Source organism: Sturnus vulgaris, chromosome 2 (assembly GCF_052056855.1).
Source record: "Sturnus vulgaris isolate bStuVul1 chromosome 2, bStuVul1.hap1, whole genome shotgun sequence".
NCBI classification, from domain to species: domain Eukaryota; kingdom Metazoa; phylum Chordata; class Aves; order Passeriformes; family Sturnidae; genus Sturnus; species Sturnus vulgaris.
In genome coordinates, this window is record NC_142244.1 from 24,577,799 (window position 1) to 24,605,727 (window position 27,929).

General features: G+C 44.5%; 1 protein-coding gene across 8 annotated transcripts in view; it reads right to left on the minus strand.

Annotated features, from left to right (window-relative positions):
- The window catches only part of LSAMP (limbic system associated membrane protein), a 999,229-nt gene that overhangs the window by 171,502 nt on the left and 799,798 nt on the right, over window positions 1-27,929 (minus strand). The gene's annotated exons all lie outside the window — the stretch shown is intronic.

Sequence of the window (27,929 nt, forward strand, 5' to 3'; positions counted from 1 at the left end):
GGCCACACAGATCAGTGACCAACCCTCCCATGCATAGTGATAGACCTTTCAAAGAAAGGTAGAATACCTCCTGAAGTGACAATGTAAATCACCTTCTACATAATTTCACGATCTTTTCTAGCCATAAAAACCTATAAATCCAGCACCAAGAAAATCACAGAATGTCCTGGGTTGGAAGGGATGTTAAAGATCATCTAGTTCCACACTCTTGCCATAGGCAGAGACAGCTGCTATAAGATTGTTCAAAGCCACATCCAGCCTGGTTTTGAGCACTGCCAGTCAGGGAGGGGGCATGCTCTGTTTCTCTAGATAACCTGTTCCAGTGTTCCTTGCTACCCTCAAAGTAAAGAATTTCTTCCTATTATCTAATCTAAATCTAGCCTCTGTATAAATTAGCTTCCACTCTGAGTGACAGCTTGCAATCCACCTTGTAAGTTTGTACACTGGCTTTCTTATCCCTAAGCATTTCTCAACCCCCTTCCCCCTTTTTCTTTTTTTAAACTCATTAGCATCTTCATCTTGGTGATACTTTCTGGCTGAGAATTTAAGTAGTTTATCATTAATTGGAACAAGTCTGTGAAAGAATATCATATTTAAATGTTGTGTGAAACTAGCAGGTGTCTCCTTTGTTTTGTACTATATGAAAGAGCTTCTTCCAATACCTGAGGAGCATGCTACATGAGACATTTTCTGTTATCTGGATGCTAATGTTCATCTCACCTCATGTTGCCTCTTCTTCATCAAGGGAAAGGGGATATTGCATCTGAAGCATTAGCACTTCTCCTGGGCAGGTAGGACAAGAGGATCTGCACCAAGGAGAAATCAGTCTTGAAATTCTTTGGAGGCAGATCAGAGAGGGAATAGGAGTGACAGCAGGGAAAATAAGTCCTAATTTTTCCTATTTTTCTGAGGTAATGAGAGTATCAGAGGTGTCCCAACCAAGTTATCATCACCACTTCCAGGTGCTGCCCTCAGGTAGCCAGCAGCAGACTGTGAAGAGTGGTATTTCAAGATGAAAGAGAAACTGGGTGCATCCTGCCTGCTCACTTCCAGCTGCTGCATTTCAATGAAGGACACCTTCTTGATGTGCAAACGCTCTAGTTATTATTTACAGCTGACCTTTTCCTTCTCCAGCTCCCGCTGCTGTGGCACCACTGGTGGAGTCGGGGCTTGTAGAGATTGTGGAGATGATGCATAGTGGAACATGTTAGATTCTCTGCCTGTGCCAGAGCTGTCATTAGTGCCACTGTGGATTGAGCTACACCCGTGCAAGCAACACTGGGAAATGTGAAGAAAAAAGCCTAATGTAGACAAAGCCTTTGAGGAGCTTAACCCCTCTTCCCCTTTTCCATCTCTCTCCCACTTGAAAGCAGAGAACAGCTTCTGAGCAAGACACATGCTCTCATTTCCATATCTAAAGCCAGTCCTGAAATACCATCGTGAAATAATGCTCTCAGAGAGAAGACCACGAAGCAGATTCCCTTTGAGAGACTCTGCTGCTTCTTTTTTCAGTTCCATCCAAAAACAACAGCCACCAAATACTGAATGCACCTGGACTGGAGCAGTCAATATGAGGCACCTTGTTTTGAGATTGATATGGGGGAATTGGGGGGAATTCAGAGGCAAGCAACAACAAAATTCATCAAGGGCTGGAAAGGGATCAGCATCTAAGGGAAGCTTAAAAACATTAAATATGTATAACTTGACTAAGAGAGGACTTAAAAGCAACATGTTGACAAGCTATACATCTTTGAAAGCTGAAACTACTGAGGGAAGAGAGGAATTATTTAGCAAGATGCATAGGGGTCTATGAAGGAGTAACAGGTCAGAAAAAAAAAATAAGTCTGTTCAATCTTGAAGAAAAACTTCTTGTCATCTACAAGTGCTAGACTTATAAAAAGTCTCCCAAGGAAAGCAAGATCAGCCTCACAGGGGCTGCAGGGAGAACAAATTACAGTGACCTGATCTTACTACTTTTACCGCCTACCTCAGAGTTCAGCACTATGTTAGGAGAAGACAACTCCTCTTGCAAATTTCTTTCAGATGAAGCAATGTTTTTAGGTTTTTTCACTTCACATACAGCTAAATATTTCTTGTCAAGACCTTAGACCTCTATGTATCACACTAGAGTTACCTGGTATAGGTTTGGATTTGTTTCCAAAACTGAATTTTCTAGAAATCATGCATGGAGAGGTTAAAAACTACTGATACAAACACTAACAGTCTCGTTATTTCCATGGCTATATTCCCAAATATGCCGTGAGTAAAGTTGTCCAGCACTTAAAAGTCACAACTTTTTAAAGTGCTTAGCATTGAAATTTAAACCAGATTCGTCAAAGTATTTTTCGGCCTACCAGCTGCCAAACTAATACACAAGGACCAAATTTTCAAAACAGCATTTGGCACCGTTAGTTTCTTCACCAATACATCCAGTCTTCTTGCTGCCTATAAGCGACATACTGCCATCCCATGGGTGTGTTACAATCATAGAATAAAAGGCTGCAAACTTCAATCAACTTTCTTTCCTTTGCTTAGAGCTTTGCTAAATTTTGTTTTTCCCTAATGTCTCACTTTTGTTCACCATCAGGTCTTGTGGAAAAAGGCATTTGAAAGACTTACAAGGAAGGTAGAGAAGATGCTGTGAGGGAGAGCTCCCAAGAGCTTTGATCTCAGCTTACCTTCATCCCCACATGCACAATATGCCTTGCAGAGGAGGACATGTTTATGAATAAATAAATAGAGGAAAGGGGGAAGAGTGGAAAAAAAGAAATGTCAAGATATATCTGATGGAGTTTCTGCTGTTGACATGAAAGCCAGAAGCTTGTTTAAAACCTCATGGTCAGAAACAGAACGGGAGAAAGGTACAACTGAGAGAGGGAAAGGAATAATTCCCACAGCTAGATCTTCTTGCCATCCTACTAATCGTACCAATATCTGGCACTCTTTTTCCTCTGAGACCCTTGCAGGGCTTTGTTTTACAAAGCAATTCAGCATGTGCTGAACATCATTCAGTGTTTTTATCAAAGGAAGTAAGCACTTTGGAACTAAAATTCTTACCTTCGTAGAGGAGAAGTGTTGAGATGTGTGTTTTATACATACATGGAGCCAGTGGAGAAGGAAAGAAATAGGTTGTGCAAAGTCATACAATGAAACTATCTTATTGTCAAAACCAAAACAGAACAGACCTGACGTGCCTAATACAAAACTTGGTTTGGTGTGCACTGACTGCATGAGGATAGCAAGAGGGGGGTAGTGATGACTGCAAAATAGCTTTCATAAACCAAGATGTCACCTCCAGTCACACCTATCTTAGCACTAATGCAAGAGACCATGCTTTTCTCTCTAACTGAGATCTGCCCAGGGATATGCAACCGCAGCAGAGAGGTCTGGCTGAAGCACAAGCTCCTCCCCATGGTTTGAAGGCAACTGCCTTGGGTCATTTGGGTCTGTGCTTTGGATCCTGAACTCCAACCTGGCTACTGACTGAAGGACAGGCATAACTACAGGGACTGCTCTGGCAGCTTCTGCACCTCCTCACCTGCAGTCTTCTGGCACTTGGCAAAACAAGCTGCACAAATTGACTGGAACACAGAGCATAAACCCTTTTCATTTCCTTAGTGAGACAATGTTGCTACTGGAAGCATTCACCCAGGGATGTCTTATCTGGATCCACTGACATCCCTGCCTTTTCTCCCAAGAGCCTGGTGTGAAAGGAATCCTCTCCCCCAAGCACAGCTTATCAACCATACAGATAAACCATTTCCCCATGGAGCTCCCTTCTGTACAGCTGTCTTACTGAGAGTTTCTTACACAGCAGGGTCTAAGGCTGTGCACTTGGGCTTCGGCTGGTCTGAGGCTGGGTCCCTGTTTCTGTTCTTCTGACAGGTCACTTGCTCTAAATAATTTCCAGAATTCCTGTACTGTACTGTACAGAGAGATGCCAAATTGTGGCTTAAGGTGGCATAAATCAAGGGCCAACAAGGCACCATTGCAGTAAATGGGGAAGCCTAGATTTACACTGAATGAGGATCAGTCCTGCTTCTTTCCACCACACTCTAAATTAATTCATTAAATACAGCACTTCAGTCTGCTCAGCTAAATGCAGCTCCAGCTGGCAGGAGGTTTCACATCCAGGGAATGTTTTAAAGATAAGGATTTGCAGGCTGCCCTGAGTTTACACTTGGTTAAAGGTAGGCTCTCATCGGCCATGCAGAGGAGATGACATCATGTCCACCTGATGTGTATCTGTGCATCCTCAATGTCTATGCACAGCATGACATTAACAGAGGACCTCACAGCCTTGGGGAGACAACCGAGGCTCAAGTCCTGTCACAAAGACACTCAATTTAAAGTGCTACAGGGCAGCAGAAGAGAGGTCCTGCAGTACCTCCACCTCTACCACACTGAAGGGTTTATTTTTGTTTTTAATTTTTTTAAAGTTTTTACTGGGGGATGTGGGGTCTGTATCTGCACTGAGTTTGAATCTGCAGTAGGGCAAATAACAGCACTGGGGCAGGAAAAACAGTTTGGGATTTTTGAGACAAGAGTAAAATGGTAGTTAATTCTGACATCAAACCCTAAATGAAGGGATATTAAAGTTATTCTCAGCTTCCAAAAAAGTAAGATGTGCTGTGATGGTCTGGCCTGCTCTAATGTATTGTATAGATCCCATGATTCCTGCAGTTTAATCTCTTATCCACTTACTAAAACAGATGGTGTTGTAGGCTCTTTGCAGACTCTGATAAACAGGACCACATTTGGACTCTGATAAACAGGACACATTTGTTCATATATGCACACTTGCCGTACAACCCTCAGGACAAGAAACATTGGCTTGAGACCTAAGTTCACATCCAAAGCACAATCTGCAGCAAAGAGCAGATCCAAATCTCTTTCAACATTGCTGCTGAGGTCTGTAATATGCACAGTCACGCACAAAATATCTTCCTAAAGAGAGATACAAAGGTCAAATCAAAAACCTTTGTCTGAGATCCCAGTCAAGTTCTTTTACTTTGGCCAGGGCCAGGGTGCACATTGTTTTTCCTCAAAGAAATAGTTCTGCCCACTGAACAGCAATGATACAATGATATTCCAATACCCTGGAAAATTAGAGGGCCTAATAAAAACGGACCTGACACCAACCCCTCTCTGACTTCACACTTACCATTTCTTCCTTAGGCTAAGAAAAGAGGGTTGGTCCTCGACAGCCAAAGATAAGCAGGAAGGGCACCCAAAATTACTTACTTATGCTAGACTATTACCAGTGTTCTCTCTACCTTGTGTGTGTGTGTGATCAGACAGTACTAGGAAAGACAAGTGAGGTTAACCGAGCTACATGCATTGCTCCCACTAGAGCAGTATAAAACAGTGATAAACCACAACTGGAACCACTCTGCAGTAAGTATCTGGCCAGAGGTGAAGCATGAGGTTACAGCAGCAGCTCCGCTCCCCCGTCCCCTCTACCTGATGGATCCTTGGTAATAAACCACCCTTCAGGCTTTCCTGTCTTAAACCGAAGCTGCTGGGATTCAGGGGAGATAAAGATTTCAACTATCTTTCAGAAGAGCCTTCACAAGAAAGTCCCTGTTGGCATAAAAGTAGACATGTAATGGGCTTTCTCTGTCCCTGAAAGTAGTTTAGCACCGCAGGAAAGTGCAGCCCTTTTAGCTCTCTTCTTTATTTAACTAGAGTCGTTAAAATAAACTGATTTCCCAGCCAATTAATTATCAAATATCTGTAACATCTTTCAAACCCTGCCATTACTCAGTCTCAGAGGCCCCCACAGGCAGCGCTAAGCTACACTCTCCTTACCTGAGTAATCACTGCTTCTCCAAGTCTGCTCCCTCTCCTTGAGCTGATAGCAGAAAAGCAGTACAGGGGCTGGCAAAACCCTGGAGGAGAGCTGTAAACATCCCGTTCTCCACTTTAACAGCAACTCCAGCCGTGCACGTGCCAGGAGCAAGGGAGCTTTACCATGCCCCTTGACCACAACTCAGTTCCCAGCTCTCAGCTACCCATACACAGACTCCAGCCCTACCCAGGAGCAGATTTGCCCTGTCAAGACCTCTGATGCTGCCAGTGAGATCGGCAGGCACCCAACAGCAGATGCTGACAGCTGAGCTGAATGCCGAGCACCACGAGCTCAGCGTGGTACCAGCGTGGGGCATAAGCTTCAGTTTGAAACATGTGCCAGGAACCAGTTTCTCATCCCGATGTGGACAGGGACAGCTCCTGCCATAGCTATGTTACTTTCTGAAAAAACAGTCTGTACCTCTCTGGTTACTAGAAGGTTGTACTTACCATAGGTACATTAGCAACAGCTCTACCATCTATTTTATATGCATTAAACTACACTCATGTGGTTTCAATTAGGAGATTTCAAATGAGATCGAAGATAATGCATCCCACAATTACTCACCCTTCTCCTTTCTAGAAACTCAAGCAGAATCATTTCCAGGCCAAAATGTGGTGTCTCTTGATTGATGATGCTAATAAAATGGCTTTATTGTGATATAAATAGCCTTAAAAACATCCTGGAGAGTCAATATCAGTGGTTGATGGCCTTATGCAAGCAAGGTCCTTATCTTAGAGTGTGCTAAAGCCTAACGAGTTCAGCTTCTGATAAGTCTAACACTGGATTTGGGCGCTTGTTTGGGGAACTACACAAGGGTAGCTCTCAAATTAGACATGCAAAGTAGGAACTGTTTAAACACCTTTCCTCTTTCTTGCGCTCCCTGTTAATAATCTCTTCACTTCCTAGCTTTCCTGGTGCCAGTTCAAACACAAATACCAGCTGAGCCCAGCAGGGCCATGGGAACACTGTGTTCCAGCACTTCTTTGCTGGAAAGTTACCAGCCACTGCTACAGTAACTGGAAAACCTGAAATTTCTTCCAAATTGTGCACGATCTGAAATTCTCACAGCCTCTGCAGAGGTGTGTGGCCATTTCCCAAACAAAGAGCCTACACTGACTCGGTCTGAAGCACATCCATGGTCCCCACTATCAGAGATTATATGATTTTGTTACTCCCATCAGGAGAGGCCAACTCCACCAGGCAGCTGGGAGTGAAGGACTCAGTGCCTCAGGCTGCACTGGAAGGTTGGGGATTCCAAAAAACTGAAGCAGTTTTTGAAATTAGTGCCCTCCATACAGTAGCCCACTCCAGGAGGCCAAATGCAGAGCCTGCCTCAGAGGATGAGGGAGAAGATCTCTGGGAATTCACAAGAGCAATGCCCAGAGTGTTTCTCCTTTTTCTGAATAGCAGTGAATCTCTTTTTCTCTTCATAAAGAGAAAACACTTGTTTTATTTGAAAGCGGAATCCCCCCAAACCACGCTGTTTTCTATCAGGATTTTATCTTCCGCATGTAGCTATATGAGGTACTGCTGACGGTGCTTTCTAGTAGTGCTGCCCTGGCTCAGATCTAGCAGCAGGCTGGGTGCTAAAGAGCTCTGCTGGGAGTGACAGAAGCATATACACCTGTCAGAAAATGCTGATATCATAGCAACTGTGACAGTGATGTGATCAGGACCTGACAGTCAAAAAAGAGAGGAAAGGATGCATGAGAAAGGGCGACTGAGAAACTTTCAGGGAGAGTAGTCAGAGTCTGTGCGTGAAAGCAGGCGAGTAAGTGACGCTTGGTGCTTGTCTGTGCAGCAGACAGATGGGATGAGGACTCTGGGGACATGTTCTCCCTTCCACCTGAGCAGTGCTTCTCTGTGAGTCTCCGAAGAGTGAAGGGACTACACAATTTCCCAGCCTTGCTTCCCTCTCTTCCCATCTCTGCATAGTTACATCCAGTCTCATATATTTGAGAGCAATTTTCCCTGCAATAATAAAACCTTTGCAAGTGTGTGGGTGGCCGTGCGTGTGTGCTTATGTCGCCTGTGGGAGTGTGCATGTGCCAGGGTCTGATGAGATGAGAAGGTGGTTTTGTGTACACGACAGAGCAGGAGTGAGGATGAGACTATCAAACGTGTGTGCGAGGATATGAGAGAAAGCATGCTTCACACAGAATCAGACATCGAGTGAAAATAAGAAGGTGCTTGTATTAGACGGTGTGTTTGTCAGAAAGGAAGAAAAAGGTCTTAATTCACAGCCTTCCTGCATGTGTTTGATGAGTATCACAAGTTTCAACCAAGAAAAATATGTATGTATTCAAATCAAACACAAAACACCCCTTTTGCTTGGAGCGCTCCTGCCTTGCTTGTTTGTTCTTTTGCAAGCTGCTTGTTAGAGGAACACAGGAAACAAGAAGATGGGAAAAAAAATCCAGGCTGACATATTTAAACACAGCCAGCTACTGAGGCAGTAACAAACAGCGAGGAGAAAAGCAGGTGAGATAGTTGGAGAGCTGTTGTGATGACGCTGAAATGAGAGATGCCTGTGAGAGTCTCTGAACACCATCCCTCAAGTGGATTATGATCAATTTTACTGTACACATACTGTGTTGATTCTACAGCTAGCTACAAGAAAACACACTCAAAAGCCTATTGCTTACAGCCATTTTGCAATAAAGAGTGAAAAGACAATGCAAGGAATGCTGGTGTTCTGTCTCAATCCCCTGCAACGATTTATACACTGAGCCTGGACACCTCTTGTCAAAATTGGAATGGAGGGACTTGAATTAAATTTATGAGCAGGCGGAAAACCAGTAACAACAGATTCAGTCCCAAACCTACTGGGGCTAAAGACCTTTCTTGAACTGCAGGTCAGATAAACATGAATACAGAGCATGAATACAGGGATGGATTTGAAATTATTCTTCCCTGTTCTGTTACACTTTGTTTTTGCTGGTAAATTTAAACACCTTCACAAGTTTAAGGCTCTTCAATGTTATCCACAGGCCTATGCTGCCCACAGGCAAAATTCACCAATACCTACATCCAGTCAGACTTGCTAAGTAGCTTACAATGCCACAGGCAATACATGGAAAGACAGGAGCATTCCAAGAACTGACTGTAGAAGTGGCAAAGCCACCAGACCAAAGACATTGTGTTGAAGACATCCACAAAAAGGGTTGGAAGTGCAGATGAGGCTCTATCCTGAGGCAATTCACCCAAGCTTCACCCAGATCATGGGAAGATTCCTCCAGGATAAAGGCAGCTGTAGGCTTTCTGGTCCTCCCTCACCCATTTAAAATCAGAGTGAACAGCACTGATTTATAGCTGAAAAACAGTACTCTTACTACACCAAAGGAAGGGAGCCAAGTACCTTGCCTTTGGGGCTACAGAACTGGTGCAGGAAAACAAAAAGTGTCACACTTGGGTGCAGCTCTTTCACCATCAAGCCCCCAGCATCTGACCAAACAAATCTTCATTTGGCTATGGAGACCAAAGCAACCCAAGTCAGGCTGGCTCCTGCTTTGGGCAGGCCTTGTGTTATGCAGAGTGAGTCCTTCCTGATGGGGGTCCCTGGGATGCTACTGCATCCTCAGTAACAACAGTTATTTGTTCCAAAAATTACCTAGGAACTTGACAAGTCCTTCTGCAGTGTTTGACTCTCTGACCTCAGGAGGCAGTGTGGATTTCACAGACTGACTACCTGCTGTGTGAATAAGTGTCTCCTTTCATGTGATCTAAATTAAGCTACCATTAGCATCTCTGAATGACCTCTTGTTCTAGTATTACAGGAGGACAGAAAAAGGAGGGACTGATCAGTTTTCACCGCACTCTTCATTAGTGTAAATAACTCAATTATAAGCCTTTAGTGTGACTCTTCAGGGAGGCTGTGGATGGCCGCTGCTTGCCATCTCCCATTGGATAGGGCCAGGATTGAGTGGAGCCAGCCTGAGCTCAGGGACAGTAGAGGGCATGTTGGCAAGAAGGAAGATGGGAGAGATACTGGGAGGGAGAAATGGCATTTTTGCAAGCTTGCTAAACTGAAAAAGAAAACCCTGTTGAGTCCAACTGACTGCCTCCTTGTAGGTAAATCTCACAAGATTACTAACCATGCTTCATGGTCCTCTGGTAATTATACACATTTTCATAAACAAGGGTGTAGCCAGTGTTCAAGATAATGTCATTTTTTATAACGTATTCCCTATTGTTTCCCTACCCCTTAAAGGCAACCAAGCATCTTCCACGTTTTTGGAATTGACGCAACCCACTGAAGAAGCTTTTATCGAGTTACTCACCGTGACTCCCAATCTTTTCCCTCCAAGGAGCCTGGGAGCTCATCATTGTACAGCTGAAATGGAGACTATTCTTGCAGTCTGCATTACAATACACTCATCCATGTTATAGCTCATCTGTCATCCTGCTGCTCTGTCCCTGTGGCACCTTTAAATCCTACTGACTCATTGGGATGGCAACCCCTGCTTGCTTTTGGTTGGTAAGATGGTATGGGGCACTGGGGGAGGACCAGCTCCTGGAAGGACACCCCAGAGCAGCCAGGCCAAGTCCTGGGAGAGGGTCCCATTGGATCTCCATAGCCCAGGCATCAAGCCTGCAGAGGATGCAATGGGGTGGGCCTGCTCTTAACATCTCCTGTGGATTTTGGCAACTCTGCTGCATTTCTCACCAGCCAAACAAGGAGTTGTCATCAAAGCACCATCCTGCCAGCCATGGCACACAGAGCAGACTAAACACCTCCAACAGTGTGAACAGACTCCCACTATTAGCTTGTCTCCACACAAAAGAGAAACTATTCTTTGCTAATTAACAATCCACTGGGTTTTAAACTGTGACAAGACCTTGCCCCTTTGCCCATGGCTATTTATCTCCCTTCATAATTTTGTGTGAAAGACCTTATCAAATGTTTTATGAAAATCAAAGTACATTATGTCTGCTGGGGATCACCTTTATCTTATTTTATTAAACTTAAAAAACCCCTAAAACAACAAAACCCACTTGCAGCTCAAAAAGGTACAATTTTCTTTTCCATAAGCCATACTGGATTGACCCTGTCATGTTATAGTTAGCCGAACATTGTACTAGTCTGTCTTTAATTAGCTTCACAATCAGTTTGGCTGGAACTGAAAGAAAGCTCATAGGTCTGTAATTCCCTGGATGTCTTTCGATTATTAAAAAAAATAATAATAGTACTTAGCATGCTTGGAGCACTCTCTGAGCATCTTACAGCACTCCACACCAGGGTGAAGGCAGAAGAGGCTGAAGACAGCCCTTCAGCACCTTCACCTTGCAAGAGGGAAGAAGGGAGAGCAACTTGCCCATGAAGTCCACCTCACAGCTGGATATGTAGCTGCCACCCTCTCAACTGTCATTAAAATCACTTGCTTGATCCTGAAGGGTAAGGAGGAGGTGATGTTTGCCCATCTGCATCATCTCGCCTGAGCACAGAGAGATTTCAGCATTTTCCCCACAAATCCAACCCTGCAATATTAGCAGCTCTGAATTCGTTAGAGATGCTGTTTATAAGGATCTGCCAGACACTGCTGTCAGTATATTTCATGCATTATTTACTTCAGAGCCCTGAGACTAATGCTACCTCAGTACCAGTGATTTACTGCATTTGAGTTTCTCAAGCTGATCCATAACTTTGGGTAATAATAATAGCAAAATACTTTGTATGCATGTATCACATTCATCAGCAAAAACCCACACAGAAATGAGCATGCGATGCCAGAAGAGCTGCTGCTCTGAGGTACTGGAGTGTCAGACATTTGGAGGTACAGCTCCCTCCTCACGGAGACGAAATTTCCACACCCCAGTTTTAAAATACTTTGTCACAAGTCCAGTACATGTGAATCCTTACAAGTCAAAGTCCCTATCCAGGGGGTTTCCCCCTTTCCCGGGAAAATTCAGCAATCCCTGCACAACATCCCCTGAAAAGGACAGACCTACTCAGGCAGAGGAAGCTCATGAGCCTGTCCCAGCCCACAGATGGGGCCCCTCTGCCTTGGTGAATTAAAAATCCCAGAGGGATGCTCAGTACCAGCAAACAGCTCGGCACAAGTCAGAGATTCAGCTTCTTGGCTTTGGCTCAGCTCTTTAATTGCATTCCCCACCTGTGGCTCCCCTCATCCTGCTCCTGGCATTGCATAGCCACAGCACCCTGGCCATTCCTCTCACTCCCCTCAGCTTTCTTCTCATTTACACTTTGCCTACTGTTTCATTTGACTCCTGGCTGTTTGGCCGTTCATTAAAAGGGGCTTGATGAATCCTAATAAAAGCCCACTCTCTGCCATGCAGCTGTGGATCCTTTCTGTTCCTTTTCCACACCGTCCTCCTCTGTCCTCACACATCAAGGCAGTGATGAACTCCAAGCCAAATCCAGTGTTTTAAGGATTGTTTTTCTTGTTTGTTTGCTTTAATTTATTTTGCCTTTCAGCCTTACATTTGCTGTCATCCTTCTCCTCAAGCTTTCCTGCTGCTCTGCTTGAGGCTCACCTATCCTGCACATGCCATGTGGGGGGCACACTTAATGAGGAGCCAACCCCCTGCCCTTGTTGATGTGATGCTGGCCCTTGTTGATGTGATGCTGTCATGTCCTCGGCACTCACACCTCTGAGAAGTCCTGCTATTGCCCACGCACCCCACCCGCTCCCTGATATTTCCCCTGACGTGGCTGAAGCCTCAGGAAAGGGAGTGCTGAGTCCTGGCAGGCTCTTAATATGCTTCAGGCATAATAATAATAATAATAATAATAATAATAATAATAATAATAATAATAATAATAATAATAATAGTAATGAAACCCACTGAGAGATGTCCGCTTGCCCAGACAGGGCTCTAGAGTAGAGGCCAATTCCTACCACTGTGCTGACACAAAAATCACTGAGAACAATGAAAATATCAACTAAGTGCTGCAAAGGACAGTCTTCTCCCTTGCCTTTAACATTTCACCCCTGCAAAAACAGTTTTTTCTAGGAGTGGAGGTAAATCTTCGTGGTGGTTTGACAGCTTTGGCCTGATCTGAGCTGGGGCCACATGCCCTCCTGCTGCCAGGGTAGGAGAGAGAGAGGGCTGCAGAGCTGCATGGCTGCCTTTGAGATGCACCAGCCTCTGCATGTGGCACTGAAGCAGAGGGGAGGCTTCTCTTGGTGCTGCTCAAGGTGTGGACACCATACACCAGCGATGTCAGGGGCTGTAAGAGACCACACAGGGACTGGAAATCCAGGGGATGCCATGCAGAACTGGGTGTGTGCCCTGTGTCTTGTACACACATGTGCTCACAGCAGTCTAGCTGCCTGCTCTCTGCCAGGAGGGATACTCCAGGAGTTCTATCTGGAGAGTAAGTACTACTGAACACAGCTCTAAATCAGGAGTTATGTCTTCCCACATAGGCACCAAGACAAGCTGCTCGAAAAAGCCGTCATTTATGGTGTCAATAAATCGCCTCTCCAAATCATGCCCAGATGTGCACTTTAGGGCCCAGTCACCTTGCTTTTTTATACTCGCCTGCAAAGTCTCTGCTCACCTACAGTACTCTCTGCCCAATAAATCATGCCAAAATACCTTAAAATAACCCATTATTGTTATTAATTACTATTATTGCATTAGCAGATTTTACCACTTCCCTAATCTGTCCAACAGCTGAAACACCGTGCTCACTGAGGAGGGAATTAAGTGGGTTGGGGTCCTGCCTCCTGGGTAGCTCACAGCCTTGGGACATGCCATGCACTGACTCACATAAGCCCTCCAAAGAGCAGGGTTGGCAGTGCCTGACAAACATCCATCCCAGACATTTCCCTGACACAAGTATTCAGGATAAGCACTTCCTGGGTACAAAAAGCCATGTGAAGGGAGGGAGAGAAAAACGAGCTCCCCAGCTTATCTGCAGACTAGATAATATCACAGCACAGTGAATTGGGCAGCCCAGGGCATGTTCACCATGTTTTCCTAATACTCATCAAACACAGTTCTACTCTCAGCACTGGAAATGCATGAAATATCAATTCAAGCAGGTCAAAACATCACCATGTCTCATTTTTCCCTCTGCCCTTTCTCAGCTGTGTCTATTTAATTTGCATCCTCTTCAAGACAGAAGAATTATCATACATTTGACACCTCACAGGCTGGATAGGACATCTCCCTTTCCACACTGCAAATCACAGTAACAGAAGCACCCTAAAGTTCTCTGTTTCTTCCGCACAATCAGAAAGAAGGGTACACCTGATCACCAGTAATCTGCATGATGGTACAGAAGATATCAACAGCTTCAGGAAAGAAACCAAATTCAGGGTAGTGGCTGACTCACTGGAGAGCAGAACTGCCATTCAACCCCGAGGACATGGAGAAATGGGATGACACAACTTCATGAAATTCAACAAAGGTAAGTGCAAAGTCTTCTACCTGTTGAAATTATCTCTATTGCATCCTTCAGTGCAACACCGAAGGATGAGGATTTGCTGGCTGGGGAGTAGCTCTGAAGAAGACCAAAGGTTTCCAGCGAGCAGAAGTTGAAAATGAATGTGGCAGCATGCCCTTGCAGCAAGGAGGGTTAAATGCATACCTGGCTGCAAGGATGTGAGTCTAGATAGCAGGCCAAAGTAAATTATTATTCCCCTTTACTCAGCACTTCTGAGGCTGTATGTGGAGCACTTTTGGGCTCCCAGTATATTTGGTTGGACATAAAAGAAAAACATTTTCATAATGAGGGTGGATCAGCACTGGAACAGGTGCCAAGACAGGTTGAAGTATCATTGTCTTGGGAGATTTCCAAATTTTGACTGAGTAAGCTGATCTAATGTTGAAGTTAGCCCTGCTTTGAGCAGGGACTTGGATAAAAGACCTCCAAATCTCCTTTCCCCCTGAAACTTTTTTCTGATTTCAAGGAGGATGCTGTTGCTCTCTCTTCTGTGTGCAACAGCTGTGGCTTGAAAGCTAAATTTGGAAAGGTCTGATGGGAGATTTGTCCCACATCAGTCCCTTAAAGCTTCTTGGCAGATCTCTGTGTGTGCAGGCCAATGCGTAGCACAAGAAGAGCTGGTCCGTTCACCCTGCTGTTTACCTTCCCCTCTGCGACACACTCTCACCAAGGAACCCGTTGTGAATGGGCTGGAAACTCCCAGGCACACATCTGCTTATGCAACCAGAGGATTTCTGTGCACCTCTGAAGGTACAGGTTGTTCCCAAAATGTGGAAGGATGCCCCTCTAAAAGTCAGGGAATTTTCCTGCGAAGGAACTGGGATGGCCATATAGAAACTGGGTACCAATATCCAAATGCAGAGAGGATTATGTCACGGTTGTTTCACTTAGCACAGAGAAGCAGTCACATAACACATTACAGTTCAAAAAGTGAGAACCTAAAGCCACAAGAACAGGATTGAAAAGTAGGTCAGCCTACAATTAGCGACTCTGAATGTAGTCCTGACTCCTGGGACTACAATCTGAGATTTTAAACAAAGTCAGAGAGATGTTTAATAGCTGAGAGAGGCGAGATTGTTGATTTTATGTCTCCTACAAAACACAGCTGTCCGTTATTTCTTCCTTCAAGTCATTATCTCCTTTTATTGCCTTTTTACTCTATTCACAAACGTGAACTCCTCCTCTCTCTTCAATTTCCTCTATACTGTCCCTTCTTCCAGCTGATTTCCACAGGTTGCTTCCTTATTGCTTAATCCCTTGCAAACTTTTGGCTCTACCCCCACATCTCAGAAACACCTGCAAACGACCATGAAGTTGCTTGCAGAGAGATTAGGGGGACTGATTGACAGGGGCAGGGCCACCAGTTTCCCCTGGCTGCAGCAGGGGCAAGTAGCTGGACTCTCTAATGTGATAACAACATATGAAGTGTGCAGTGATGGCCATATGCTGTACTAATTCCTATGTACACAATGCCCACTGCAGAACAAACAGCCAGGATGGAGGGCACTGACAGAAGTGCAGGCCCATGGAGGGGCACCTACCCTTCAGAGACAGATGTAGAGAGGGAAGAAGCCTAAAATCAGCTCCTGGAAGTGAGCTACAGTCATCTCTGGTTAGCTCAGACTGTAGCTTTATATGTCTAATTAAAAAATAAAAGAAACAAAACAACTTCCATGGAACATTCATGGATAAGGGCAGATAGGGAAAACCAGGTGACCCCTCAATACCCATGAACAACCACATGACATGACATTTCAAGGGCTCTTGAAAGGTCCCAGGCCCATGCCCACACTTTGGCTCAAGTGCTGTGAGTGACAATTACCTTTGCTGCTATTGGCTTTTGAACGACTGGCAGGGACCCAAATTTCTCCTGAATCACCTTCCCCAGCAATTCAACAAGGCAAGGACCAGAATAAACACTTGATATAGCTGGGATTTCTCTGGTGACAGCAGGCAAGGAGAGGAAAATAGAAATTCTAAGCAGATTTCCTAGGCTGGATCAGCTCCAGTTCTCCTTCGAAGTGAAGGGTATTAGGGTACATTTTCTGTGCTGTACAAAAGAGAAGTGTCAGCACTTCCATCCAGATGCTCAGACCCATGGGCTAGGCAGAAAGAACACAGCTGCTCTGCTTCATACTTGGGCTTGCACAGAAGAAGGAGAAAGGTAGAAAAAGCCTTTGCTGAAGAACAGGCAAGGCAGGAGAGGAAGATATAGCATATGAAAAAGCAGATACTGACTAATGGCACCACAGCTTAGTTGTCTCATGTTAGAGTCTTAAATTGCCCACAGTGGGAGGAAAGTCGCTTTAACATCTCAACATGGCACATAAAACTACTGTTTAAAGAAAAAAAGCCCAGAATATTGTTGAAGAAGTGATGGAAATGAGATTGTTTCACAGTTGGCTGTACCGAGTTATGGGTAGGAACTAGATAATCCTTAAAGTCCCTTTTAGCCCAAACCATTCCATATTCTATGATTTTAAGTTGGGAGTCTTCTGGACAGAGGTAGGTGGGAGCCCCCATATCAGCCAACGTACTGGGGTGGGGACTGATGACCCCAGAGCTGAAAAGCGCCCACCACTGCAGCTTGAATGTTTCATCAAGGATTTAAAACTCTCGTCTTCTGTGGGGAGAAGAAATAGGAGTGCAAGCCCTAATGTGATCCTTGGCTATCTCCAGAAGAGGTACTGCAAGGTTGCAGAATGTATGGAGCCCACTTAGGAAGGTTTTCCTTGATCAGAAAGGTTTTGATGGTCCTAGGAAACACAGTGTCAAGGAAGGAGGGAGAATGGACATGGCAGGTTCTCACAGAATCAATAAAATGGACTGGAAATGACTGTAGGCCACCATTAAACACACTCCCCAACTCTGCAGCAGAATCAACTATACATAAATGATCTCAGGGGACAGCTTTTCCTCATCTGTTCTTAAACATCAGCACCAAAGGAAACTTCACACCCACTAAATGAAACTCCTCACCCACAGGTGTACCAAACTCCCACTTTGTGACCTAGCGTGTAAAGAGCTGATGTGCACCCTTCATGAGGTCTGGGGTAGGTGAGGCTGCTGTGGCAGTGAGTAATTTTAATAAGATGTTACAAAGTCTACGACTTTTGTTACAAAGTCTAGGAGGCCATTCTGAAAATGAACAGAGGAGAGACTGTGCAAATAAAGCTGTCCTCAATTTTTAAAATGTTTTGTGCCTTCTCATTTTATGTGCTTGAAAGAATTCTGTGGTGAGCTGGCAACTAGCAGATAAAGTTATTGACAACAAAGCCTTCGGCTCAAAATTAAAGTTAATTCTGTAGCTGTAGAAAAACGAAAAAATGTAAAATACAAAGATGGCAGGTTAATTGTGATAACATAATTAAATTTGTATCCAGTCCTCAAAGCACATCATAGTTATTTAGGGACAAGTGATCTGGGGAATCAGAAATGCAACTGATTATGGCATTTCACCTCTTGCGGTCTATTTTTCAGTGAGATACAAATAAACTGAGTTTGGCAGTTAGAAATACTCTCTGACAAAATATTCTCCTGCGTCCTCAAGCTGATTAAAGAAATAGGCTGGAAGAGAGAGGTCAGTGGGTAGACACATAGATAAGCAAGAGATAAGATGAGAGGAGACAGTGCTTGAGTCTATGTAGTCAATATCCCAGAGCTCATAAAAGTTTGTTACTGCACACATCTTTCTCTGTCTGGCTTTTCACATCAGATCTCAGCAGCCAGTGCTTATCTGTGACCACTTGTTAGATTAGGTCCCATTGCAGGTAGCATGCAGAATATTGCATCTAATTCTCCATGCAGACTCAGTCAGATTCCCTACTGCTCCAAGAAGGCAGAGATTGGTAAGGAAAGACTTCTCCACCCAGATCTTTCCACCTTTCTGGCTGCTGTCACAGAGCAGTGATAAAGTTTCTCATGTTGATAAGTGACAAAATCCATGTGCTGTCTTGACAATGTACAGATTTTATCCCTGGTCAGCAGCCAGATCAGACTTGCCAGGATACACCTTAACTGGAGTGGTCCCCAGGAAAGGATGGGAAGAAGCAAATGGTATATTTAGTTACAGCCTTTGACCCTCTCATATCAGGGGGATATAAGCAGCACACCTACACTAAATAAAACAAGTTGCTCCTGACAATAGATTTCAACAGTGACTGCATCTCTAGTCCAATTAACCAATAATGAGAACTGGCTTACAGCACAGGAGGGACTAAATTCTTCTCTAACATTATTAAACGTGGAATAGATGACAAGTCACCAAGCACTGAGTTGACATTTGGCCCCATGCCTGCTCCTACCATTCAAACCATTCCTGGCAGCAGCGGAGGGGCACAGTGTGGGGTCTGCTGGTGACAACCATTACCCAGGTAGGACATTTCTCCTGTGTGAACACATTACACGTCCCTTCCTGGCTTCCTACCACATGAGTGTTTCCAGCCTAGTTGAGATGATATGAAAAGGGAAGAGAGCACAGAGCCAAATGCTGTGCTTTAGCAATTTGCCAGTTGCTAGGGCTCACTCTAGCTGTGCGCTGCAAAGGCACTCTGGTTTGGTGAAGTTTCCAGCCATTAGCTTGTCTCTTCAGTACTGCATGCAGGTTAAGTATGGTTACGAAGCTAAATGGGCTAAATGGTGCATAGAGTCCTTTCCTTTCCTTCTTCCCTTGCTCCATGTATGGGAAGAAAGAACAATCCTTCCCACAAGGAAATTGTGATATGGTGAAGAAGTAGGAGGCTTAACAGGGGTAAAATGCCATGTCCAGCATGGTGAAAGAAGTTTAGGCAGAGGTGGAGTGGTATGCAAAGCACTTGAAGAGGCCCCTTCTAGATCCCCTAAAATGGGCAGGGAAAGCTGAATGAAGACAATGTGTGGGATAAGCAAAGGTAGGTTTTGAAAGGGGTCCCTTCCATAGAATAAAGTGGCACCAAAGGAAGATACTTAAATCCAGAAACAAGAAAACAGCCTGAAATAATCCCCCCATGGACCTACCAAACAAACTCCACCTAATCTCCCTCTCTCTTTCCATTGCCCTGATTGTCCCAGCCACTCTTTTCCAGAAAGCCACACAGGGACTGGCAGCAAACAGCCCCGGCAGAACACAAGGAGAACAGTGCGACATAGCCAATATGCTGGCTCTATTGCTGCGTCCCCTCTTGGTTTAAATCAATAGTTTATGACATCTACAAGGGGAAACTGTAAATTTAATTTTGTCCCCTGCAGTGCGAATAATATCTTGTTTGCTGGTAACATAATGAATGTGTTTGCCCTCTAGACCCCCTGCCCAGTTGACCAATTTAAGGATAAAGGGAGAGAAAACAGCAAAGTACAATTAGGGAGGATGATTAATGCTGGATTAATCAATAGCTCAGCTAAAGATAGCTCTATAACACTTAGACATAAGGGGCAAGGAAGAGATGGAGATAGAAGCCCACAGAAGGAATAGTGAATCGGACACTTTTTCTTAGGAATAAAAGCCTTACAGGTGACTTGAAGGCACACGCCTCTTCCTAAACAACTGATATAACCTTGCATCACCTGCCAGCCTAAAGCCACAAAAATGCAAATGCTTTGCCCCATTGGTGCTTATCAGGTGTGATCTAGAATATAATCCCTAACTGCCCCAAGGACACAAGTTAAACCTTTCTGAAACTCATAGGCTTAATTGCTCTGCTAAAGCTACTTGTGGTTGTCACCATAGTAGTTGAAGTGCACATGAGCCTGGAATTGCTCAGAAACCTAGCTGGAAATGCAAATGGCAACAGAATAGTGAGGGTAGAGAATGCGACAGCACTCTGGAGCTAGCAGAGAGGGAAGCACTGAAGAGCAACAGAGATGACCTAGCAGATGAAATCCAGGGAGAAGGTTTCTCACATCAGGATGCTCTCTGCAAAGCAGTTGGAGTGGTGGATGAAGAAACAGCTCTGACTGTGTGTACCCTGCTGCACAACAGAAAGCAAGACTTGATACATTCTTGTGAACAAACAGACCTTGCCAGAGAAAACCGACTTCATTGCCAATTTCTTCTTCCAACTGGCATAACCAACAAAACTCTAAATTACTTTGGCTAGGTAGATAGGGCAAAAGAAATAATATTTTGGGCCAAAATCTGGAACCAAACTTTGCAGCTGGGTCTCAGCTTTACACAGAGACAAAGCACAAAACCCCCACAAAATCCAAAGGAAACCATAAAAAGGGCAAACCCATTAACCTCAAACAGGAGATCAAATGCCATGGGATTTGGATCTGGGAAGGCATGGTCTAGAGCTATCAGTTCATGTCTCTCTACTTTGTGGTTACAGAAGAGTTGCTAATACAGCATGTCTAGCAATACTTCAGTGCTTCTGCTCTTTGAATTAAAACCAAGCAGTGCAAAAGTATATGGAAATTAAACGAAAAATAAACTCTAAGCTCTCAGAGAAGGCTTAGGTGAGGGGCTAAGGACAACCTTGCTGTTTCTGAACTATCTTCCCCTCTCTACTTTAAAACAGTGTCTTTTCCTGCTTTAGCTACCTCTTTAAAACACTATCTTACATTCAGCTTCAGAGACAGCTCCCTATGGATAAGCATTTTCAGATGGATACAGTGTGATCTTTACCAGTTGCTGCAAATTGGCTCTGAGGGCACCTTTACGTGTCAGTTCCGCTTATTTCCTCTACAAACAGAGAGACAGGGATGGAGCAAATGAGGGGAAAGGGCTTTACCAATAAAACAAACAATTGGAGAGCAAAAAACAAAGTCACATCAGAGTCACACATTCTGACCTGAAACCAGAGTTCTTCATCCCAGCACCATAACAATCTCCCTGACATCAATTGCAGATGCTGATCAGACACACATGTGGGGAGCTGCATTCATACACAAATGTGCGGTTTGCAGCCTCAGATCATAAGTGACAGCCAACAAGCTGTGGGGAGGCAGCACATAACTGAGTGTGCAAGAAAGAAACATGGGCATCACTCAGGTTTAGCTGCGTCTAAACCAGTCATGGGCAAAGCATCTCAGGTTCAGCCCTTGCCCCTTCAATTCACCCTGGTATCCTCAAATTCACCAGACTTTAAAGACTTTTTGATAAAATGTGGCAGAGCGATATAAAACCACATCAATATTTGGACCCTGTAACACCACAATATCCTGGGCACAGGTATCTTAATCTGCACTACTCTGTTGCTTGAAGGAAAGACTGAAGGAAAGAAGGTTATGACCAGAGAGAATAGAGCTGTAATAACCTTATATGCATTTAGAGTTCGTAATGGCAAAACATAGCTCATCACTACAGAGATACTGTTTGGTTTCAGTCCACTGAAAATACTGGGCATCCTACTAGACAGCAGATGCGATCACTGTCCCTAGGGCTGGAGCAAACATTACTGTCCAATATGCTGCTACAGTAAAGCTTGGATGAATGATAGAGCTGCAGCCTGTGCAGGGGTACTGCTGGGTTCACAAAGCAGTCTAGGTTGGAAAAGACTTCCAAGATCATTGAGTCCAAACATTAACACTGCCAAACCCCCACTAGGCCATGTTCCTAAGTGCCCCATCTACACGTCTTTTAAATACCTCCAGGGATGGTGAATCCACCACTTCCCTGGACAGCTGTTCCAATGCTTGAAAACTTTTTGGGTAAAAAAATGTTTCCTAATATAATTTCTAAACCTCCTCTGGCACAACTTCAGACCACTTCCTCTTGGCATGTTACCTGGGAGAAGAGGCCAACCCCCACCTGGGTACACCCTCCTTTCAGGCAGTTGTAGAGAGTGGTAAGGTCACCCCTGAGCCTCTTCAGGGACTTCAACTCTCTCAGGCTGTCCTCATAGGACTTGTGTTCCAGACCCTTCACCAGCTTTGTTGCCCTTCCCTGGGCACATTCCATCACCTCAATGTGTCTTGTAGAATGTGTAGTGATGTCAGAGACAACAACAACAATAACGGCCAAGCGAAGTCCCAGGATTCTGCGTTCGATAAAAATGCAGAGTCAGGGTGTCTTTCAGAGCTATGGTTGTCTGTGTGATGATGTTTAACAGTGAGATGCCACTGCTGCCCTTGCAGTCCGGGTTGGTGCTTGCCTTTCCTTGTCTACACTAGAGAATGTGTGACTGTGCATTTACAGCACCAGTGCCACATGGTCAGCATTGCTTGAAGTGGCAGATTCTGCTCTGTCCCTGAACAGGATTTAGGGAAAGTAAGACTTTTCTCTCCTGAATTACTAGATGGAAAAAGCAAACAATTTTTTTCTTTTATTGGTCTCCATCTGTCTTTCCAGCTCTTGTCCCTCACACACACACACACCTTCCTCTGTCCTTACACTGCAATTACGGTTTGTAGAGTTTTGTTCCTCCAGGACAATGTTTCCTGCACATTTTGAGAGCCTAAAACACTGATTAAACACTTCTTGGTCTTCACAGTCTCATACTTTTTAGTACTGACAGTTTAATTTCCAGGCTCCAAGTTTTTCTGATTCAAAAAATGCCAGATTGTGCATTGTCATGGTTAAAATCAAATCGTCCCCATTTATTTTCCACAGCTGGACAACCGTTTGAAGACTTTTTTTAAGACCCAAAAGATTATCTCTTAGTATCTGAGACTGCACTTTGTAACTACAATTGACATCAAGTGTAGATTCTCCACAATTACCCATTAAAAAAATAAAACCTATTCCTTTTTTTTCTGTTAAGAAGCATTCAAAATTGCTTCCAAATATATCCACCCCATCTATGACAAATGGCATGTAATTTTCAACAAAAGAACCAATGGTGATTCAGGTTAAGAACCAAAAGCACCAAAGAGAAGACACATAAAAGCAAGAAACCCATTACTCTGACATTGTCATCGTTTTTGTGAGGTTCATGAGGTCTGGTAACAGCTGCAGTTGGCAAGGGCTTCTATTTTACTTCTGTATTGGTGGATAATACTGTATTTGCTCGTCTTAGGTGAACAGAAGAGTAAAAGGAATTGGTTAACATCTATAGAAACAAAAGAGCTGAGTTTGAATGGCTGTGGTTCATGTTCTCATGACACTTGTTAGTTGTGAGCATTTGTCAACTTGCTGGGTGTCACATGAAAATTTGTTAACTGCTAAGGCTGATTCTTACCAGACTGCAAGCTATTTATTATTCATAGGACTGGCCAAAATAATTAAAATAAATTAAACAGTGCACGATAAATTTTGAAGTTCTGTAATCTGTTCCCATGTTTTATTAGAGACTTTTAATTTTTTTTTCTTTTTTTCTTTTTTTCTGCAAGAAAGAGCCACTCCTGAGCAGATAACAGTCTTGTCATTAAGTTGTTTGGTACATGCAAGATACAGGTACAAATCTCTGCCTGATTTCTATACAAACGCTTAGCTGGAGTTTTCTACATCTCACACAAGATGCTCACTCATAAAGCGGCTGGACATTTTGACCCTGTCTATGTGTCACCTTTTCACCAGAAATTTAAATATGGGACCTGAAAAACTGAAGATCACTGCCTATAAACCCTACATGTTTCTGAGAAATGTTTCCATTTTGACATATCACTATTTCAGGTGGAAAAAAAATTCCAACAAATTACCTGAAAAAAAATTGACCAGTATTTTAGTTAATTGTTGTTGAGAAAGGCAACAATTAGCATGACATTCAGTTAACCAATAAAAGAGTGCAAATACTAAGCAAGTAATGATTCACTGAAGAAAACAGATTGTAAAGAACAGCTGGAGGCCTAAAAATTACTCCTTTTTAGCAAGTACTTATCAAGCCCTAAAGCACTGGAAGAAAATCTGAAGCTGATTACAAACAAATTGCTGATGACACAGTGACAATGCTTTAACAGTTCTCTGTTTTTCTCATATTCTTGTTCTTCCCACCACCGCCTCCATGTGATAACTTCCCCTGTATTGGGTGCTGCACGCTGTAACAACAGCAGAACACGGCCCTGACAAGTCAGATTTGTAACTAATATTTCAGGCTTCTCTAACACTGGGCTAGAGGGTCAGCAGTAGCTTGTAGGGACACAGTGACACTACTGAATCTGTTCATGCGTTACCCTGACTCCAGCAATCAAGTCTCACAAATAACATCACTCCTGTTAGTCTGGCACAACAAATGCCCCCAGTCTTTGAAGAGAAAGAAACAAAGTGGTGCATGCTAAAGTGGAGCTGCCAGCCAGTGTGTGGGCACGGGCAAAAGGATTTTGTCATGCTGCTGAGAAAAGACTATTACCCCAGGCCCTGCTTGCAAACTTGGGAGGTCTCACTTTCAGAGCATTTACTAAAAGATCACACCTCATACCATAACTCACCCCAAGTCAGACACTACTCTGCCCATTAAATTCAAATTGTACAAAGTAAAAAATAACAGTGAATAATTAATGCTTGGTGAAACACTTTGGAAAGACATGACATGCCCTCACTGCTCCAGGGTGCTGAAGCAAAGAGCCTGTGCTCAGTCCCCTACTGCCTGCAAGCACCAGGCTTCACTGTTTGCTGCTTCATCCTAGCTGAAGGGACAGAGGTCACTTGTTGTCTATGGGTAGCATAGCTTGATTCTTCACTGAGTCAGAGGAAAGAGGAGGTTATCCCCAGAGCACCAGGAGAAGGCTTCAGTGAAACATCTAATTCTCTGTGATGACTGTGTAGAAAGTCAGAGTCTGGTATAAATCCTTCCTTGGCTAAGCATGCCTCAGATGTCTGGGCAGGTAGATGTCTGAGCAAGACCCCAGCTCATGCAGGATGCTTGTAAGAGTATGGAAATTAGTGCAGATGTCCCAGGTCTCAGGCTACCAGAATAATCACCACCCTTGAGTATGTCTTCTCAAGAATCCTCCATCTCTACTGCACGGCACAAAACGGGTTTGGGGACACATCACCTGCTTTCTAGCTTCAAAAACTGCTGTGGAAGCTCAGTCTTCTCCACACAGCTTGAGTTGGGCAATTCCCTTCTACCAAGAGGCTGAATCACGCCCAAGGCAGCAAGTATCTAAGCATTGATTCTCCAGATAAAAATTACAGTGGTCTAAATCCTGGATGGCTGAGACTCCAGTGATTGTGTGAGACTGCCTACTGACTCAGAGGAAATACCCTCTGATGAGCCAGTTCCTCGATGGGTAAGTGTCCATCCTGGAGACTCAGCAGTCTGCTAGACAGGCGGTTGCAGTGGGAAAATCAGTAGGATGACAGGCTGTAGTCTTGACTCTGTTCTCAGGTCGAAGCAGAATAGCTTAGTTTGAGAGTAGCATAGGAACAATGTTTGCTGTCTGCTGAGGAAAATGAAATGAGCTCCATCTTTGGCACTGCTGATCTATTTCTGGTCAGAGTGAAACACATTTAAATGTGATGTGGGTATTGCTGAGCAAGCCACTTGGAGTTATATGTGCCACTGCTGCCTCAGACTGCTGCTTCATCTCCTGTTCATGCAGAGGGTTGAGTAACAAATGATACATGCTCAGGAGCCGACCTCCAGCAGCAGGGGAAATGAGAAGGACCATAATCCTCTGTGCAGAAGCTGCAGGAAGACAACAGTTCATTGTGCTACCACAGCCAGAAGAATTCATGAGGAGAATTTCATTCTTATGTTTTTCTGTGGTTCCTCCTTGAGTTGGTGATTTACAGTGCTCTGTCAGCACATCCGTCTTTTTATTCTTCTGCCGCTTTCCTGGTGTTTAACTGCTTCTTCTCCTGCATTGGAGGCTATCACTTGCTCTGGTCAACAAATGAGCAAGCAGCACATCTCTGCACTTTCACAGCTAGTGACTGAACTCCAAAACTTTGATGGACCAGTTTTGTGAACAGAAAAACAGTGTGGGAGAGAGAAAAGACTGCACTTAGGTTCACAATGAGAACAAAATGCCATTCAAGGTGATAATCCTGGGGTAGCAAGCAAATCAGATGTGTTCCACTTGCTGTGGGTCCATTGCAATTGGTGTCAAACACAAGAACAACTGGTGTTCTTCTAGAACCTTCCTCCTTGTGTCCCATGGTCCCAGCCAGCTGGATGATCTTCCTCACTGCCTGAATAAGTCAGGATGGGAGCTGGCTGGGTTTAATCTCTGAGGTTCCAAATCTAAGCCCTTGCCTAGCAATCCCCAGTATTGGACTGTATCAGCAAGTTCTCACACGTTAACAAAAGCTCTGCCTGGGCAGCAGCCCCCTCCTGTTTCCCACACCATATTCTCTGCAAATGCTTTACAGCTCTGTGTGTCTCCTTAGGAGGCTTTTCAGAAAGGTGGCAAAATGACATCAGAACGACCTCTCTCTGCAACTGCCGCCATGCAGAACCTTGTAGGAATAGCTCATATTAATAGTTGCAGGTTAATATTTGTCATATCCTCTTCATTTTTTTTGTGATCACTGCAAAGGCAAATGCAGAAGCAAATCCCCAGGGATGGCCATCTTATGTGCACAGAAATAAATACCAGTGAAGGGGAGAGGACAGTGCTCGTGACTTTGTATGGCAGAGCACTTGTAAGCCAGTGCAGGTGGGGGAATGGGGAATGGCAGCAATATGAGCACGCTGAGTGGGTGCAGCAGGGTGTGCTCACAACTGGGAAGATGCACACAAACACATCCATAGGATCACTAAATTCAGGGAAGGCCATTCCCATTCCCATGACTGGCAGCAGAAATGAGAGCAGGTGAGGATAATGTGGAGGGCGGTGGTTGTGTGGGACAAGTTGCACAGAGTAAGGCAGGGCAAGTGCTTGTGGTGGTGTGAGAGGGGAAACTATGAGCATGCAGAAGAATTTATTTGTGAACCTTTCCCTATAAAATGATACAGAGAAGCACAGGTTAACCTGTTCGCTTGGAGGCTTAAGTACTGAACACATCCTTTTCCATGAATATTTCCATCACATAAAAGCTGATTCTTTAGCCTATGCGAGGCGGAAAAGAGGATGGAGAGTTACAGAGCTCCAAAATGTGCAAATTCTGGGAGCAGTACAGAACACCTGAACTAAACTCTTATTTGCAGTGGTATCCAAAATACTTTCTGCTACTTTGCTCTTAAATGCTACACTTCTAGAGGTCACCCTAACCTAATTAAGTCTCTGGTTAAACCAACAGCTGCACAGTTGTTGGAGGTTGAATTAAGCCCTTTTCTTTCAGTGGAATTTTCTCCCATTGTTATGCTAAGTAATTGTGGCTACACCTTAAAACGACAGATAATGTTCTCTCGTAGGGGGGTGGCTGGAGGGGGAGGGGGGGGGGGGGGGGGAACCGGAAAAGGAAAGGTGGGACGGGGGGGTCTGGAGCTGGGCTCTCTCTCTCGCTTGGCTCGTGGAGTGGGAAGACAACCTGGGCTCTGCTCTGGCATCTTCCCCTGCCATCCCAGCACTGAGATCCACACTCCCTGCCGTTGGACATCGCTCTGCTGCTCTCCTAGCTCACCCTACTACCTCCGGACACTCTGCTGAGCACCACGACCGACACCGTGAGGGGGGAGTCACTTTCCCCATCCCCTCTCTCCCCTGGGCCGCGGCCGCCATCACCCAGCCCTCTTCAACTGCGCGGGACCTGCCCTGCCCCCACAGCACCGGTAACAGCACAGGGAGACGGCCTGCGGCCAGAAGGGACTGGAGTGGAGCTAGACTGTTTCTGTTGCCAATTTTTATAGCTGTTGTTGTTTTTCTGCCTTGTTAGATACCAGTAAAGAACTGTTATTCTTATCCCCATATCTCCTGCCT